Consider the following 14109-nt stretch of genomic DNA (forward strand, 5'->3'; position numbering starts at 1 on the left):
GCCAATTCTCTTCTTTTAGTTCTATCTTCCTTTATTGCTAATTCTTTTTCTACATTTGTTATTTCCCTTTCCAACTGTTCTGTTTCCCGATTGTAGTCCTTCTTCATCTTAGTTACATAACTTATTATTTGCCCTCTGATGAACACTTTCATTGCGTCCCATAGTATAAACTTATCTTCCACTGATTCCGTATTTATTTCAAAGTACATTTTAATTTGTCTTTCAATGAATTCTCTAAAATCCTGTCTTTTAAGTAGCATGGAGTTTAATCTCCATCTATACATTCTTGGTGGGATGTCCTCTAGCTCTATTGCCAATAATAGGGGTGAGTGGTCTGATAATAGTCTAGCTTTATATTCCGTTTTCCTAACTCTCCCTTGAATGTGGGCTGATAACAAGAATAGGTCTATCCTTGAATATGTTTTATGTCTGCCCGAATAATATGAATATTCTTTTTCCTTTGGGTGTTGTTTCCTCCATATATCCAGAAGTTGCATTTCTTGCATCGATTTAATTATAAATTTGGTTACTTTGTTCTTTCTGTTCATTTTTTTTCCAGTTTTATCCATGTTTGAATCCAAATTAAGGTTAAAATCCCCTCCTATTTGTATGTTCCCTTGTGTGTCTGCTATCTTCAAAAAGATATCATGCATAAATTTTTGATCTTCTTCATTAGGTCAATATACATTGAGTAAATTCCAAAATTCTGAATATATCTGACATTTTATCATTACAATCTCCCTGCTGGATCTATTATTTCCTCTTCTATTTTGATTGGTACATTTTTATTGATTAATATAGCTACTCCTCTGGCTTTTGAATTATATGATGCTGCTGTTACATGTCCTATCCAATCTCTCTTTAATTTCTTGTGCTCCACTTCAGTTAGATATGTTTCTTGTACGAATGCTATATCAATTTTTTCTTTTTTCAGTAAATTTAACAGTTTCTTCCTTTTGATTTGGTTATGTATTCCATTAATATTTAAAGTCATATAGTTCAACATAGCCATTTCATACTTTGTTTATCTTTCCTTTCCGTTTCCTCATCACCACCTTCCCTTCTTATCCATTTCTGCTTTCTTTTTTTTGAACACATTATAAGACAACATTTCTAAAACATAAAATATTTCCACTATTCTCATATCTAAAATTCCTTTAACCCCAATAGTCCCTCCCCTTCCTGAGTTGCCCTTTGTCCCTTGTCGGGCAACCACATCTCCCCTCTCCATTTGGATTTGCGAATTCACACGCAAGTGTCAACTGATTTCGCAGTGACTGTAATTCTTCCCCACCCAGCCCCCCACAGAAAAGATTTTAATCTTCATATATAACAAAGGTCACTCTCTTAATTCCCTCCTTACTTCCTTTCTTCACCTTCTTAGATACATATACACATATACATACATATATATATATATATATGTATATACCTACATACACACATACATATAGTTTGTTGTCATTTTTGTTCTTGTTACATCTCTTCATCTCTCTGTCTGTTTTGTAGTTGTTCTGCAAATTTTCGTGCTTCTTCCGGATTCGAGAATAGTCTGTTTTGCTGCCCCGGAATAACAATTTTAAGTACTGCTGGGTATTTTAACATAAATTTATAACCTTTTTTCCATAAGGTCGTTTTTGCTGCATTAAACTCCTTCCTCTTCTTCAGGAGTTCAAAACTTATATCTGGATAGAAAAAATTTTTTGACCCTTGTATTCCAGTGGTTTTTTGTCTTCTCTTATTTTCTTCATTGCCTTCTCCAATATATTTTCTCTTGTTGTATATCTTAGGAATTTTACTAGAATGGATCTTGGTTTTTGTTGTGGTTGTGGTTTAGGGGCTAATGTTCTGTGCGCCCTTTCTATTTCAATTTCTTCCTGTAATTCTGGTCTTCCTAGGACCCTGGGGATCCATTCTTTTATAAATACTTTCATATTTTTGCCTTCTTCATCTTCCTTAATGCCCACTATCTTTATATTGTTTCTTCTATTATAATTTTGCATTATATCTATCTTCTGAGCTAACAGCTCTTGTGTCTCTTTAACTTTTTTATCATATTCTTCTAATTTCTTTTTTAAGTCATCTACTTCCATTTCTATGGCTGTTTCTCATTCTTCCACCTTGTCTACTCTTTTTCCTATATCTGTCATGATCATCTATAATCTATTCACTTTTTCTTCTGTACTTTTTATTCTTCTTTTTATTTCACTGAATTCTTGTGACTGCCATTCTTTTACTGTTTCCATATATTCTTTAAAAAAAATATATCCATGTACTTGCCCTTCCCTTCATCTTCCATTTCTCTGTGTTCTTCCTCTTCTTCTTCTGAGTCCACTCCAGGATCTGTGTCCTTTACCTCTGTCTCTTCTGGTTTTTTTGTTGGGTTGTTTGTTTTATTTTGTTGGGTATTTTTGGTCTTCTTATTTTTATTAGAAGTGTCTTGGTGTTGGTCTTCTTCCTCTGGGTTGGTCATCTGTTGTTTCTTTCATTTCTTATTTTTACTCTCTTCTTTCTTGCTCTCGTTATTTTGTGTTTTCCTCTTGCTGTTGTGTTGTAGTTGTCTGTTTCAGCTGTGGAGATCTACTCCTCAGCTGGTCCCCCCTCCCGTCAGTGTTATTTTTGTCTTGCGGTTGCGCACTTTTGTTTGGTTCCGTGAGCCATTTTTGTAGTCCCGAGTTCGGGGCTTCGACTGACCTCAGGGAGCGGGGTTCTCTCTCCAGGCGGGCCTCCTCGTACAGGTAAGGCCTTCACCTTCTTCTTCCGACGTCTTTCCTTCTTCTTTTCTTCCCGTTGTTTTTGGCTTTTCTTTCTTCGCTGCCATTTTCTCCACACCTTTACTTTCACTTTGTTTTGGTTTTTATGTTTGTGCCTTTGCTTTTTCTCTATCTTTTTTTTACTTTTCTGGAGAGGGCTGGAGTTCCCGACCGGCCACTACATCACGTGACTCCTCCACAACAGGCTTTATTTGACGTAAACCTCCACAGAGCCAGCTTTGAGATTGTACTGCTGTAAGCTCTGAGAGTGACTTTGAAGGGCCGGCTCAGGCTTCTATCCTGGAGGGTGATTGGCAGCCGACCGGGTGGGGCTTGGTCCATTCAGGTCAGGTGATTGACAGCCGGCCACGTGTTGTCTTGTCCCCGTGCTCTTCTGCAGGTACAGTGGTTGCCCCCTGCAGTAGGCCAGTGGTGTATCACCACACTGGTATCCTTCAGTCCCGCCATTTTCTTCTGCTTCCTCCTCAGTCGATGTAGGCACTTGCTCGGCCCGTCTGCAGGGTCTAGGTCTCCCAGCACTATCTTCCTCGGTTCCCCAGGGACGTGGTGCTGGTGTTACCCAAATCTTTGACTGGGCTTGATGAGTCGATTGGAGGAGGAGGAAGCAAGTCTCCAGGATCCATTTCCAAGGTAGGCCTTAATTCCTCTGTACTTGTTGCTTGAAATTCATTTTTTTCACTCTCTGTGCCTTAGTTTTTACTTATAATTGCTGTTATCACTCGTTTTAAAAAGTTTTAATACTATTGTTTAATTTTTAAAAATTAAATTGGGTTTTAAATAATTCTGTCAGGAGAGGTGTCTTCCTCACGTCTCCCACCTACACCGTCACGCCACGCACCCCAATGTCACATCCCTGCTCCTATATTCCATTCCTCTTGAAATGAACGCCAGCGTTGCATTTGCCTTCTTCACCACCGACTCAGCCTGCACATTTACCTTCAGGCCATCCTGCACGAGGACCCCCAGATCCCTTTGCATCTGGGTATTTTCTTTTTTTTTTAAATTTTTTTATTTTTCACACCATAAATCACATTAGCCATGATATACACTATTTCTTTTTCACACATATACAGTGACTTTTTCTCCCCCCCCCCCGCCTTTCCTCCCAAACCACCCCCCCACCCCCCCCTCTCATCCATTTTAGGTATACAATCTAGGTTGCATTAAGCCAGTCAGACAATGTTGTCATTCAACAAAATTACACCAGAAATTCTACTGAGTCCATTCTTTTCTTTCCTTCTCCTTCCATCAACTTAGGTAATGTTTGTCCACGGTAGGTTTTCGCTATTGTATTTAATGTAAGGCTCCTATACTTGTTCGAATATTTCAATATTATTTCTTAACCTATATGTTATTTTTTCTAATGGAATACATTTATTCATTTAAATTTAGTAGTTTCTTCCTTTTTAATTTGGTTATGTATTCCATTAATATTTAAAGACATATAGTTCAGCGTAGCCCTTTTATATTTTGTTTATCTTCTCTTTCCGTTTTTCCATCATTACCTTTCCTCCTTTTCCATTTCTGTTTTCTTATTTTCAACTCTTTATAAGACAACATTTCTACAACATCCAACATTTTCCTTATTCTCCTATTTCTATCTTATTTATCCCCAATCTCCCCTTCACCTCCTGAGTTGTCCTTTATCCCTTGTCGGACAACCACATCTCCCCTTTCCATTTGGATTTGCGAATCCACTCGCAAGTGTCAACTGATTTTGCAGTGACCGCTATTTCCCCCCACCCCGCCTCCCCCAGAAAAGATTTCACTTTTCATATGTCACAAAGGTCACTCTTTTAATTCCCTCCTTATTCTCTCTATTCCATTACCTTCCCTTATTAATTCTTGTCTATACTATCTATATTTTCCTCTAAGTACAGATACATTCATGTATGCTCATTGTCTCTATTCACTCTTATACCTCTTTACCCGCATACATATCAATCGTGATCATTTTTACTCTCATTACCTGTCTTCATCCCTCAGTCTATTTTTGTCTTTACCCACATACATATCAATCGTGATCATTTTAACTCTCATTACCCGTCTTCCTCCCTCAGTCTATTTTTGTAATTGTTCTGCAAATTTTCGTGCTTCTTCTGGATCCGAGAATAGTCTGTTTTGTTGTCCTGGAATAAATATTTTCAATACCGCTGGATGCTTTAGTATAAATTTATACCCTTTCTTCCATAAAATCGCCTTTGCTGTATTGAACTCTTTTCTCTTCTTTAGGAGTTCAAAACTTATATCTGGATAAATGAAGATTTTTTGCCCTTTATACTCCAGTGGTTGGATCTGGGTATTTTCAATTCTCTCCCCATTTTTAAACCATCAGGAATCTCTAAAAACGGTGCTCCAAATGTTGCGTTCCTGACTGGTGGATGGTGAGGAAGGTGCTCAAAGGTTGCAGCAGGGATATGGACCTGGTGGAAAAAAGGCATTAAATGCCATCTGGATAAACATGAGTTGCTGCATGTTGGGAGATCCAATGTAAGGGGGCAAGTGTACAGTAAATGGCAGGGTCCTTAAGAGCACACTGATGTACAGAGGTGCAGATTTCCCTGAAAATGTCGACACAAGTGGTAAAGACTTGCCATTGTTAGTTGGAGCATGGAGCACTGTGGTGATATGGATATACTATTCTATGTATAAGTGGCTGGTCCTGCCCACTGATGACGATCCCCTGTAACCCCAGCCCCCATGACCTGGCCCTAAAGGTCCCCTTCCATTCATTTGAGCTCAGAGAGTTGGGCCAGCTAATGTATATTAAACGTTATCGTTCCTTTGGAGTCATTGATAGTGTGTATCAGGTACAAATAACAGAAAGTCATAGAACCAAGTGTAAAACATGAAAGTTTGCAGATGCCATGATTAAAGTAAAAACACACTGATGCTGGAGAAACTCAGAGAGTAACACAACGCACTATATATGCCAAAGATAAAGATGCATAACCACCATTTCGGGCTTGAGCCCTTCATCAAGGTGTGAGCAAAATTTAGGCAGGCACCTAAACAAAATGGTGGGGGGGGGGGAAGGAGGGGCAGGGAGAAGAGCACCGTCCCACAGGTAGGAGATAATGGATGAGGGAGGGAGGGCATGATAGAGATAGGGGAGGAGGGATGGCTCTGTGAATGGAGGGGGAGGGGTGGAGAGCTGGAGGAAAGAAGACGGAGAGATGGGGAGGGAGAACGAGGAGCAGGCCAGCAGAAACCGGACACGTTGATGTTGGCACCATGCGGTTGGAGAGTGCACAGACAAAGTATTGTTGCTCCTCCAATTTATGGGTGATCTTAGTTTGACCATGCGAGGCCACAGACAGACATGTCCGAGTGAGAGTGGGGCGCACAATTAAAATGGTTTGCCCCAGGAGATCCCTGTCACTGATGCAGACATGGTCAAGGATGGAACTTCAGTGAGGCCACACTTGGAGTCTTGTGGGCAGTCTAGTCCCCTTGTCACAGGAGAGTGGTGAAGAGGTTCGCCAGGATGTCTCCTGCAACAGCAAGAGGTTGAACAGACGTGGGCTGTTTTCTCTGAAACACCGGAGGCAGAGGGGAGAGCAAAAGGAAGGATATAAAGCTAGGGTAGATTGAGTCTTTTGCCCAGAGTGGAATTCTAGAGGGCAAAAGTTAAAGGTGAGAGGTGGAGAGTTTAAAGGAGTTTTTTTTTAAAGAGTAATGGATGACTGGAACGTGCTGTCAAGGAAGGTGTCGAAAGTTCAGATTTATTGTCAGAGTTACGTGACATCACATACATCCCTGAGATTCCTTTTCCTGCGGGCATGGCAGAATTACCACTAATTGGCAGTGCAAAAATAAACTGTACTCAAGTACAGATGTAAATGCATAATTAAAATAAACAAACTGGCTGTGCAATACAGACAGAAAAAAATCGATAAGAGTCCTTAAGTGAGTCCCTGATTGAGTTTGTGGTTGAGGAGTCTGACGGTGGATGGGGAGCAGCTGTTCCTGAACCTGTTGGGGTGAATCTTGTGGCACCGACACCTCTTTCCTGATGGCAGCAGCGAGAACAGAGCAGGTGCTGGGTGGTGTGGGTCCTTGGTGATTGCTGCTGCTCTCTGATGGCAGTGTTCCCTGTAGATGTTTGCAGGCCATTTCAACAGAGACATTGACAGGCAAGGAATGGAGTGAAGTAGTTCAGCCATTCTCATCTTTTCTTTTGGCTATGGCCCCCTTAGGACCCCGCTCAAAGTTTATGGGTCCCCTTCCCTATGAAGCAGTGAAGCTTGGTTTCTTCCATACTTTTCTCCTACCGACCATGTAATTTAAAAAATTTTAGACATACAGCATGGTTACCGGCCATTTCAGCCCAAAAGTCCATGTCACCCAATTTACACCCCATTAACCTTCACCCCTATGGTGGGAGGAAACCAGAGCCCCTGGAGAAAACCCACACAGACTCGGGGAAAATGTACAAACTCCTTACAGACAGTGCAGGACTCGAACCCTGGCCTGGACCCAATCACTGGCACTGTAAAGGCGTTGTACTAACCCACAATGCCAACTGTGCCGCCCGCAAAAAATAATTTTGTGATCTTGGTTCATGCTGCTCTCCCCTCCTCCCCCTCCCAAAATGTGCTGTGGCCCCATTGAGAATGGCTCCAGGCAGATGAGATTATTTAGTTGGGGGTTCATGGTCACATCGTGATATACAGGACCTGCTGGTCCTGTCCATAGTCAAGGGCTCTCTGGGCTTGAATGAAAACAGGAGATCAGCTGACACAGAAACCATCAAACAGGGAACCAGTTCGCCTGGCAGGGAGGTGGCAGGGCGTCGTGGGGGATCTATAGGTGGGTGTAGGCAGCCTGTTACTGAGCTCAGCAGCTCGATTGCCAGAGGGTTTGGTACATCGAACTTCTACAAGATGACTGTGGAAAGTATGCTGCCTGGCTGCATCGCAGCCTGATTCGGAACTTCCTGCTTCAAAAGGGCATCATTCATCCAGGTACCCAAGAAGATTAGTGTGAGCTTCCTCAACAAGTACCACCCAGTAGCACTACGTTCCACTGTGATGAAATGCTTTGAGAGGCTGGTCATGGCCAGAATTAACATGTACCTAAGCAAAGATCTGAACCCGCTGAAATTCATCTATCATCGCAATTGCTCCACAGTAGATGCAATATCACTGGCTCTCCACTCAGCTCTGGATCACCCTGAAAACAGAAATTCATACATGGCTGCTGTTCATCGGCGACAGCTTCAATACCATTATTCCCTCAGTGCAGTTCAAGAAACTACAAACTAGGCCTCTGTACCCTCCTCTGCAACATGATCTTTGACTTTCTCATTGGAAAACCATAGACAATACAAATTGGAAACAATGTCTCCTCCTACATGATTATCAACACAGGCGCACCCCAAGGATAAGTGCTTAACCCACTGCTCTACTCATACACTCATGTCTGTGTGGCCAGGCACAATTCAATTCCAATGCCATCTACAAGTTTCCTGATGACATCACGGTTGTCGGCAGAATCACAAATGGCAATGAGGAAGCATTCAGGAGGGAGATAGATCAGCTCATTGAGTGGTGTAAGGACAACAACCTTCCACTCAATGTCAGCATAACCAAGGAGAGGTTTGTGGACTTCAGAAGGAAGTCAGGGGAACATGACTCAGTTCTCGTCGAGGGCTCAGTAGTGGAGAGGGTCAAAAACTTCAAATTTCTGGGTGTCAACATCTTCGAGGATCTGTCCTGGAACCTCCATGTTGATGCAATCACAAAGGTGTTAGGTGTTTGAGGAGATTCGGTCTGTCGCCAAAGACTCTCATAAACCTCTACAGGTGTAACATGGAGAGCATTCTGGCTGGTTGCATCACTGTTCAGTATGGAGGCGCCAACTCTCAGGACAAGAATAAACTCCAGAGGGTTGTTAACTCAACCTGCAACATCACGGGCACCAGACTTCACTCCATCGAGGACATCGACAGGAGGTGGTGCCTTAAAAAAGCAGCCTCTATCCTCAGACCCCCACCGCCCAGGCCATGCCTTCTTTGCTCTGTTACCATTGGGGAAAAAGGTACAGGAGGCAAAAGACGAGCACTCAGCGGCACAAGGACAGCTTCTTCCCCTCTGCCATCAGATTCCTGGATAATCAATGAACTAAAGACACTGCCTCACTTTTCGTCCACTATTATTGTTATTATTATTTTATTTATTTTTGTATAGTAATGTTGTAAAACACTGAATTTCATGACTTGTTCATGACAATAAATCCTGATTCTGATTCTTCTGGATAATTCTGGCCACTCTCTGAATTAAAAAAAAAGCGTTGGTTGTAAGTTTCAAAAAGTGGATGATAATTTTGAGAGGAGTGAGGAATGTTGAGTGGGGGGTGTGGGGTGGGGAGTGGGATTCTGCTTCATGGAAGGCACAGTGCTAGAATTTGCAGACATTTAGAAGCAGGGAGGAGCAGGTGGGATGTTCAAGAGAGCACAGCCCACGTGGCCAAGGTGGGGGAGGAAGAGGCTGCACAGACTCCTGTTGGCCACCAGAGGGCAGTGAGGTTCCCCCACCCAGTGCTTTAATCTGGCCAGACCCGGAGGCTGTTCTGGCTCCAGGCTTGCAGTGGGCTGTGTGTTTGGACACTTGCAGGCACTTGGGATGGTTTCCCCCTACCTGGAGAATCTGGACGTTTGTCCATCAGATGCTCATTAAAGTCTCGTCTCATTTCCACAGATGTACTCCAGTTCCTTGAATTTCATTTATACATACAACACGGTGATGAGGTCTTTTGGCCCACGAGCCCATGCTGCTCACTCACACCCAATTGACCTATAGGGAGGAAACCAGAGCCCCGGGGAAAACCCATACAGAACGTGAAAACTCCTTAAAGACAGCGCGGGTTTCAAACTCGGGTCTCAATCGCTGGCGCTGTAAAGGTGTTGTACTAACCACTACGCCAACAGGCCACCTAGTGACCTATCGTGGACACACAGCATCTCTTCACTTGTCAGGAAGGTGCATCGGTGAGTGCTCTTCCTGAGAAGACTAAAGCAGGCAAGGCTACCTGTCACCATCATTCTACAGGAGCACAATCAAGAGTGACTTGGCCGACTGCATTAGAGTGTGGTATGGTTGGTGTAGGGAAATGGATCGGAGGTCAATCCACAGGTCCATAAGTGTAACAGAGAGGATCACTGGAGTCCCCATCGATGTGATCTAACAGGATGTTTGTCTGAAACCCTGGATAATTTCTACAGAGGTTGTGGTGGAAAGTGTGCTGACCGGCTGTATCACGGTCTGGTATGGGGGACACCAATACCCCTGAGTGGAAAGTCATCCAAAAGGTAGTGGACACAGCCCAGGACATCACAGGCAAAACCCTCTCCACTATCGAGAACCTCTATAGCACACATGTCAAACTCAGGCCCGCGGGCCAAATGTGGCCTGTGATATAATTATATTTGGCCCGCAAGATCATATCAAATATGTATTAGAGCTGGCCCGCTGGCCGCCGGGCCAGTGTAGAGCATGCACAGCTAATACTACAAATCCCAGAATGCTTTGCAAATGCATTGGCGCCGGCCCATCAGCCCGCTAATCGCCCCCACCTCCTCTCTTTACTTTCATTAGCATCTGCGACCTGTCGCCCAACTCACATGTAATAAACCCCTTACGAAAAATGGCCAAACGAAAGACAGAAAACAGGACCTTTCAAGACAGGTGGGAGGCAGACTATATGTTCATCATTTTAAAAGACAAACATGTTTGTCATTGAAGCAAGTTGTTATTTTTTTGACTTGTTGGCTTGTGAAAAAAAATACATTTAAAAGGAGCTTAAAGGCTATAGAGAAATATTATTTATTGAATATTTTATTTCTCATTTGTTAATGCTTCTTCTGGAAAGAGTTTAACCAAAACTATTATTAAACATTTATTTTAATAAGAAAAAGTTTAACATTACATATGTTGAAAGAAGAGAAAACATGCAGATGTTGTTGAAAATTTTCAATAAATATTTAGTTTGGCCCACGACTTAATCCAAGTTTTTAATTTTGGCCCTCTGAATTTGAGTTTGACACCCCTGCTCTACAGGGAACGCAGCCGTCAGAGACCAGTAGCAATCATGAAAGACCCACACCACATGCTCTGTTCTCGCTGCTGCCATCAGAAAAGAGGTATAGGTACCACAAGACTTGCACCACCAGGTTCAGGAAAAGCGGCTCCCCCTCCACCATCAGATGCCTCACCGACAAACTAAATCAGGGACTCATTTAAGGACTCTGAATTGTGCACTTTGTTGATTTTCTTTTTGTTCTCCCTACATTGCTGCAGTGAACTGGGATTGACTGGTAGGGTGTCATGCTGATGACTTGCCCCGCCTCCTACCTCCGCCCCCATCTGCTCACATATAACCCTGGTTTCCCACCTAAATCCAAACCCTTCTGAAGACTACTGTGACACCCCTACCCATAGTTATAAGCTGATAAAAACTTATATCCCTCCAATCGTGAGAGCTTTTATTCGCGCTACAATTTTATTGGCTTATTCCCTAGAAGATGGAAGCGCCACTCAAGCCAGGGGTGCTGCTGATAGACCCTCTGTCCCCCGACGCGGCTGAAGAGTTTACGTATTGACTAGACTGCTTCCAGGCCTACCTGAACGCAAGCAGAGACTTCTTCCACACCGATGAACTCAGGAGGTCTGCACTCGTTTCGAGGGTAGGAACAAAAGGGTATGCAGTCATCAGGGACTACACTACATATGATACTACCAATGAGGCGTTGAAGGCTCGGTACCTGAAGTCACAAAACAAGGTCCTAGTGAGGCACCGACTCGCTCTACGTCGCCAATAGCCAGGAGAGACCATTGATGACTACCTGCTGGATCTGTGGACACTTGCCAAGAGGTGCAGGTACAAAGCAGCTATGGGCCGTGTTTGTGAGGAAGAACAGATCTGAGACACCCTAGTCACAGGGCTCTGCTCGAGGTACATGAGGCAGTGACTGCTCGAGTCAAGTAAGAAGGACCATTTTGAACTGGCCAAATCAAAAGAACAGGCCAAGCTCGAGAATGACGACCTCGAAGCTAGCAAGCTCGCTCACCCCAGGTGACCCCTCCTAAGGACTAGCTGCTCCCGCTAACACCAGCCCTAACGGCTGCTGGTTCCTGTGCTAGGAAGTGCTTTGTCTGCGGCAAGAGCCAGCATCCTCGATCTCGCTGCCCGGCTAAAGACTCAGTGTGTTCCACCAGTGGCAAGAAAGGGCATTGTGCGAGGGAAAGCCCGGTGAAGTCTGCAGTCTGCACCGCTCCCAGATCTGATTCTAGCCCCAAACCATCTGCTCCGAATTCTCCTGAGCCCACTTGCTGCGCTACACACCAACAGAGGGTGGTGGTGAGGAAACAGCGCAAAATGGTTTGGCGGCCATCTTGCCGCAACCCAAATTCAAACTTGGTGCCATCATCAGGGGAGGAGGAAGGAGGGCGGCCATCTTGTTTCCCCATGAGGTCGACGCCATCTTACCCAGCAGGGCAACCCAGGATGATGGGGGCCACTTAAGTGAGGAGTATGGAGTCTCCAGGATCCTAGCCTTGATGGTCCTAGATCAGGACAGACCTCACCAACTCAGCAACTCCATAGTGACTATGAAGGTAAACGGACATTGCACTAAATGCCTCTTTCTTTGGCTTGGCTTCGCGGACGAAGATTTATGGAGGGGGTAAATGTCCACGTCAGCTGCAAGCTCGTTTGTGGCTGACAAGTCCGATGCGGGACAGGCAGACACGGTTGCAGCATTTGCAAGGGTTGGGGTTGGGTGTTGGGTTTTTCCTCCTTTTTCTTTTGTCAGTGAGGTGGGCTCTGCGGTCTTCTTCAAAGGAGGTTGCTGCCTGCCGAACTGTGAGGTGCCAAGATGCACGGTTTGAGGCGAGATCAGCCCACTGGCGGTGGTCAATGTGGCAGGCACCAAGAGATTTCTTTAGGCAGTCCTTGTACTTCTTCTTTGGTGCACCTCCGTCACGGTGGCCAGTGGAGAGCTCGCCATAGAACACGATCTAATCAACACTGAAAGCTTCATAGACTCACAGACTGTGCAAGAGCACAATCTAAAGATATAATCCTTCCAATTACTGCATATTCCTTGCGTCTCATTTGCTTTCTATGCATATTAAACATCAATGTACACCTGTATGTGCTCTGGTGTTGTTGGCTCTGGACTTCCCATGTTACCTTAAAAGCATGACCTAGGAGTATTCTGGTCCCCTCCCCACTGTAACAGTTCAGAACAGAGGGCCCCTAAAATCAGAACCCACATGCAGGCTCTCCACACTGAATATCGACCCCCCCCCCACCACCACCACCTCTCTTCACAAATCTGTCCTCAGACTGCAAACCTATTGCTACCAAGAGCAGGAGGTACAGCACAGCAGACTGAGATTTCATAAAGTCTGAGACACAACGTCTGCTCAACAAAGGAATCAGCAAAACTAGCACCGGCCCATGGAGAGCACAAGTGGTAGTGGTAAAAGGGGAAAACAAGTCCAGTCTAGTAATTGATTATTAGCCAAACTATTAATAGGTGCACACTCCTGGACGCATACCCCCTCCCTCGAATTTTGGACATGGTGAATGATATTGCGCAGTATCAGGTCTATTTGACCATCGACCTGAAAGCTGTTTATCACCAGCTGCCAATCCATTCTGAGGACCGTCTATCTATGGCATTTGAGGCTAATGGTTGACTCTATCAGTTCCGGAGATTCCCTTTCGGTATTACTAACAGGATTTCTATCTTCCAGAGGCAGATGGACAGAATGGTGGATGAGTATGCGTTGAAGGCTATCTTCTCCTACCTCGATAATGTCACCATCTGTGGCCTTACCTTGGAAGACCATGACGCCAACCTCCAGAGTTTTCTCCACGTGGCGAAAGCCTTGAACCTAACTTATAATTAAAACATGCGTGTGTTCACGACTAAACGTCTGGCTATCTTTGGCTATGTGGTGGAGAATGGCATCATTGGACCCGATCCCCATAGGATGCGCCCTCTGTTAGAGCTCCCCATTCCCAGGCTTTGAGGAGATGCATGGAGTTTTTCTCATATTACACCCAGTGGATCCCTCAATACTCTGATAAGGTTCGCCCTCTCTTAAAAACCACTAATATCCCCCTCTCGGGTGAAGCCCAAACGACTTTTAACTACCTCCAGAACCACATTGTGAAAGCCACCATACACGCGGTGGACGAGAATGTATCTTTCCAAGTGGAAAGTGATGCTTTGGATGTGGCCCTGGCCGTTACCCTCAAGCAGACAGGCAGGCCGGTTGCATATTTCTCTCGGACATTACAAGACCATGAGCTCTGGAACCCA

This window comes from Narcine bancroftii, chromosome 4 (assembly GCF_036971445.1).
Source record: "Narcine bancroftii isolate sNarBan1 chromosome 4, sNarBan1.hap1, whole genome shotgun sequence".
Classification (NCBI taxonomy): Eukaryota; Metazoa; Chordata; class Chondrichthyes; order Torpediniformes; family Narcinidae; genus Narcine; species Narcine bancroftii.